Source organism: Ambystoma mexicanum, chromosome 5q, assembly GCF_040938575.1.
Source record: "Ambystoma mexicanum isolate Mex_15411 chromosome 5q, UKY_AmexF1_1, whole genome shotgun sequence".
Classification (NCBI taxonomy): Eukaryota; Metazoa; Chordata; class Amphibia; order Caudata; family Ambystomatidae; genus Ambystoma; species Ambystoma mexicanum.
Genome location: NC_090933.1, coordinates 665056243 through 665062242, shown reverse-complemented (window position 1 = coordinate 665062242; position 6000 = coordinate 665056243). Strand labels below are relative to the sequence as shown.

The window sequence follows — 6000 nt, the reverse complement described above, 5'->3', positions numbered from 1 at the left end:
AGAAATATATGTATATGTAAATATGTAAAAAAAAAGTAACAAAAAATGCTAAAATAAATAAAAATAAAATGTACACACAACCATTAAAAACTGATTTACTAAGGATCTTAATGGCAACATACAATGTGACATTTTATGTACCATCATATTCGAATGAAACAAACCATGTCCTTTTTTATTCAACAGTGGTAAGCTATAGCATTCATAAACAATTGACATAAATGCGGATCACGATGGTTGCCTTTGCCCATCCTTAGCCTTCTAGGCATCATCCCTATGCATGGTGGGACTTGCAGTTCCACTTTTTCTCTACTCAGTATGGACCTACTGCCAGTGTGCCATGGGGCAGCCGGCAGCAACTAACTGAATAGCCACACAGATGCACACCTCGGAGCAACCCACAGGAGGCTGAAGCGAATGCACACAACTCGCCCAGTGTTCCGCAGTGGCAAGGAAAGCGTTAACATCCTATTTGTTTCTTCATACGAGGCGTATCTGGCACACATTACAGAAATAGAGGCATAGCAGACTGCGCGGAAATGGCCATGCCTTGGGGTGGAGAAGACACACTACAATAATCGTAAGATATTTCTGCTAACGTTTTTAGAGAACGATGAAAATGATGGCGGGCCGATGAAAAATAAGGCGATAAAAGGCTTCCGATTGCAGGCAGTGCCTTTACAGTGTGTCGTACATTGTACGCTTTAAAGAGCCCATTGCTTTCAATTTTTCAATTACAACTTTGAGTCACATTCCTTGATTAGTAACAAGCAATCAATCATAATTAATTAGTTAAAAATGTTCAGCCGTTAAAATCATTACCATTAATTAAAATAATTATCTCTATTTTGGCTGCACTTCATTAACATTTCAGGGAAATGTGCTGCTTTACAGTGCATTTAAACGCTGCGCAGGGTTTTGGTGGATGGCTGCTATAAACGCCATTTTTCAATTTTAGGTCTTTAGCTGCTGGCCGCCTCTCATGCTCCAAGACCATTCAGAGCTGTTACAAACCCCGCAAATACATACAACCGCCACTTCTGCCCGCACGCCCCCCTTGTGACATCTCAAAAGGTAAGACCCTCATCAGATGTCAGGGTTGTCCACGTCACGTCATTAAAATTGATCCATAGGCAACTAGCCTTTTCAGATAGATTACTCTACTCGCAGACACGTGACGTCACAAAGGCGTGGGGACTGGTGGCTCTGGTGAATCTGGTGGTCGTGTCTGAATCCGTCATCATTAGTTCTGATCTAACGGACATTGATTTAGCACATATCACTAAACCTGATACGCCATTTTGCTTCTGCAATGTTATCGTCCAATTACAACAATGCCGACAGCGACAATCAACAATATACCGTACTCGCCAATGTTTTCCATTCGGGTGATACTCGTCTGGTCTTGGTTTTAACTTTGAATTCTGAGATTTGTAGTCCTGGGTTTATAATCCTGAAATACAGGCCTGAAAGTCCCAGAATGCAAAGTCCCCTCCTCCCGAAATGAATGGATAATGTTGACAGTGTGATATACTGATAACAAAGTAAAATATACCATAACCTATATGCTAACATACCCCACCTTATTAGGGATATGCTCATCCAGTCATGCGGGAGATGCTGTTCCAGTGTCTATTTTTTCTTTGCATTCTCAGACTTGTTGTTTTCCTAGTTTCATTATAACTCCCAGAATTCTAAAGAAAAAAAAAAACACTGGATTGGCATCTGCCAAATGACATACAGTACTTGCCAGCGCGTTCTCTACATGGCACTTTGGTTATCAGCCAAATTGGCCACATCAGCCACAGATCTCGGTCCGGTTTTGCCCCAGTCTATCTTAGATACTGATCTTGCAGAGCCTCTGGAGACGCTGTTTATAATGGGAAGGAAGGATAGCTCAGTGGTAACGCATCAGTCTTGGAAGCGAGGCAGCACACGCTATAAATGAGCAATAAAATAATTAAAATAATATTACCACCAGGTGGCTCCTTACCATTCAACAAAAGTGGAAAACCTACTCCATTCATGGACTGGGCATGCCAAAAAGTGGACAGCAAGTGGGAGGTGAGTGTGGAGTAGTTTTCCCTTCAAGCACATAGATGTTCATATGCCCATGGCTCTCTGCCGCAGTGGTATCCCCAAGGTTGAATGCCTACCTATTGTATCCATGATATAATGCAACCAGAATTTGAACCTGGTGCTAGCCTCATCAACTGGGCAAATGAGTCATTGATAGGGTAACACCTCAAACAATTGGTACCCAGGATTCAATCTGACCACTTTTGCTTTTAATGCATTCTTTAATTCATACAATCTGCACCTGCTGCATTTGTTTTATATACATTGATGATTTTAGTTTCTGATTTATAAACGGAAGCAATCTGCTGAGTAATGCACTTTTCGAAGAATCTCAACTCCACTGGACTACATTACTCAAATGCAATGATTTGCCTAAGTTCCTTTCCCCTCACTCACCTCTCCTCCAGCATTCAATGTGCAGCATTACTATAAATATTATTATGTTTATTTTGCCTTTTGTATTGTAATTGCTTGAGGACACCAAAAAAGGACCCAAATAAATGTAAACAAGCATTGGCAATAGAAATGTGCTCTAGCACCTTGAAGCGTCTCATGTGCTAGATGGAATTACCAATAATGATCTCAGACCCAAATAACTAGACAGACTCAAAGCATATGGTAAAGTACTACTTTATTCCCAACATAAAATAAAGTAGGGCAATTTGGCAAACAACAAACCGTGGTCCACGCACTCACACTTCAAATTTGATTACACAAAGGCGTTATACCTCAATTCACGTCAACTATGACGTCATCCTACGTGGCAAACTGTAAAACTTATTGAAGGGAGGTATTGTTTAAGGGAACATATGTGCCTATATATCATACAAGTATTATTAATATCACTGGATGCACCTTTTCTGGTAGGCATGTCTTGAACCAACTCTAAATACGTATAATACAGATTAAAGCAGAATAACAGCAGCGGGTTGGCCTGTGCAACATTGTATAGCGTGATGCTCTTAGACCCTCTGATTGGTTGGAATTCTCTCCCAATCATGGACATTCGGGTCATTATCAGCACCTAAGCAAAACAGAACTCAGGTGCAGAGAGCAACATAAGACTACTACCCACTTGCCCAATTAGTCCATCATCTCTCATCGGTCAGGCCCCAAGCCAAGGCTTCTTCTTTATAGTTGACCTTCCAGCCTGTTCTCTGTTCTGGGAGTTTTAAGGGAGTGTAGGTACACCATTATCTTTGCCTGGAGCTTAATGAACAGCCCTTGTTTTCGACTTCTTAATCACGTGTGTGGAGACCACGATTTTGTCCATTTCATCCTTTTATTTACTGCTATTTTATTTAATTAAGCTGAGTATCATAACTTCTTTTAGCCTCTGGTGACTTGCTCACTCCACATTGCATTGGCTTTACACATCTTTGATTGTCCAATACTTGACTCTTGCAGATGTTTTCTTTTTTGCTTAATCTCAGAGAAATATGTCTTATGTACATGGCCTATCCTCCTGACTCCCTTTGTGCTTTGCCATTATCCCTTGAAGTGGCACCCTTGATCCCAGGTCAATAGACTCCTCTTTATTGCTCACACAAAGCTGTTTTCCAGCCTCTTCTGACTCTGCAGCCCTGATCTGTCTCTAAGGTAGCTTGATTGGTTTCAGCACAAGTCTGACGTCCATCTTTCCATCATGGCCGCCTTTTCCACATTATGTTTTCTTCTCCAGCAAGCTTCTATATGTCTCCACTACCTTGCGTATCTGCGTATATACATTCACTTCACATCTACTCACTAATTTCTATAGCGCATATGATTTCTTCGTCTTCGATTACATGTTTCTCTTATCACTCCAGTTACATCTTGATCCTTTAAGTATTTGCATATCGGTTCAGTGTGTCTTCATGTATTTCCTTCATGACGTCACTCTGCGCTCGTCCAATTTCACTTATAGCTCTTCGATGTCTGATGGTGTATACAGACATCCTTCCACCCTTTCAGTGCGGGGGCACATGCGATACGGTTGTCTGAGGGCATATCATCTCTCATACACTCAATGTGGTATTGGGATAATACCTGTTGTCCCACATAGAGCTCTTTTCCTACTATTCCAATATGATGGAGGTGAGAGGGCGGGAGCTAGGGATCATGTATCCACCTGCTCCTCGACACCAACAGTTTGGGCTTTTGTGTAGGCATGGGAAAGGCACTTGCTAGGCACATCCTTAGTTATATTAACTGGCCATTAATGGCAGCAGGCTGAAAATGGTGCAAGCACCTGGGCATCTAATAGCAGTGCCTGGCAAAGGCCTAATACCTATATACAAGCCAAAACTGTTGGCTCTGCCAATGCTGATAATTTTTAACAGGACTTTAGTGAAGGACACACATAGTGCTTATACGCTGATTTGCTGAAGGACAACCTGAGCAGACATTTTTATTAAACCAGTAGCGGGGTTACAATTCCAATGAAATCATTAACTCTTAGAAGACTGCTTTGAAAAAAGAACTGGCGGGCACTTGAGTGCAAAGTTTGATGGTAAGGCTTGATTAAAGCAGCAAGCTTAATGAGTTCCCATGAGGAGGTTTTTTGGGCAGGGAAGGGCAAGAACTGGGTGGGAATGGCCGTAGGGATTAGCATGGCCATGAATAGTTAATAGGTGGGTGCAAACAACACCCACAGGCTTTGTGTTCCTGCTTGCATGCCATACCTCCCAATCTGTACTCTAAAGTAAAGGTTTCAACTTATAGGTGTTGCCGGTGACACCTATTAGCGCAAACTAAAAATGTCAATTTTCAAAATATGTTGGTAGATGTGAAAATCGAATCCAGTTCCTTGCTTTTGGAAACAAATGTTGTTCCTGTTTCACAGATAGCATTGCCGAAGCCGGAGGGAAGGGTAAACACGTTTTATCCCATTCCCATTAATCACAATGCAAAGTGACAATCACTTTCCAGCATTCAATGTTATGGTACAATATAGTGTACACTCCCTACATTCCATACTCTGCTGGCAACATGTTCTTGAGCATTATCCTTAATTACAGCACAGCTGAAATGGTGGCACACACTTTTTGTCTCTTGTCTTGTGTTGTCCCATCCCATCACCCGTCTCCCCACTTGAATTACCTTTGCTCTTTACCTTTGACTGCTATTATAACAGAGCAGGTCATTCACACCTGACTTTAATTTGCTTCTCAGAAATTGACTTGGTAAGGCTTCTTTAATGGGGCCCAAGTTAGTGGGTGATTGTGTGGCATGCACTATTGTCTTTCCCCTCCCCTCTGGGACCTTCACATCTGTGTCCCATGAAAGTGATCCTGCCGGAAGTTCAGGCCTCTACCGGCAGAGTAATGACAACGGTGCTGGTGATTTAGTAGTTCCAATAGGACTCCATGGAATGGGAACTTACCTCCATTGCTGTCACCTGTAACATTCCAGTAACACCAGAATATCTGGCGCCGGTAACAGTAAGGAGAGTTTGCTGGTAACCCACCGGTAGTACACGAGGGTTACTGGCAAGCTCGTAATGAGGCCCATATATATCTACCTATTATTAAATTCATGGTAGATTGCCTGTACACCAAACAGCAACAGGGCAACCTCCTCTCAGCAAAATACCTACATAACGTGTTACCTACTTATGCATATTATTACGCTTTTTATACTTTAATATTTCATCAAATTAATTCAGATCAATTAGTTTCATTCATGCTTGTTAACAATTCAATTTCATCTCTTTTGTAATCAATAAAATCCATTCTATATACATTTTCAAAAGCTGTTCCTGTTGACCCACCTCCAAAAATAATTGTGATAGGTGGTGAATGAATCAAGCCATGACTCACAATTGACTTCCATCAATTTACTCAAATGCGGGACACATTTCTCATTTTTTATGTTGAATATTCCAATTTTGATGTGCGTTTTAGAAAACATAATACGACATTACCTGTTGTACCAAATCTC

General features: G+C 41.4%; 1 long non-coding RNA gene across 2 annotated transcripts in view; it reads left to right on the top strand.

The window, feature by feature from the left end:
- Window positions 1-429: 429 nt before the first annotated feature.
- Window positions 430-6000, top strand: part of LOC138498620 (uncharacterized) — a 31227-nt gene continuing 25656 nt past the window's right edge. Inside the window, exons 1-2 of one of the 2 annotated variants that reach the window (XR_011278786.1) lie at window positions 430-580; window positions 959-1074. This is a non-coding gene — a long non-coding RNA (uncharacterized lncRNA). The remainder of the gene's footprint in view (window positions 581-958; window positions 1075-6000) is intronic. The other variant, XR_011278787.1, reaches the window with a different exon arrangement.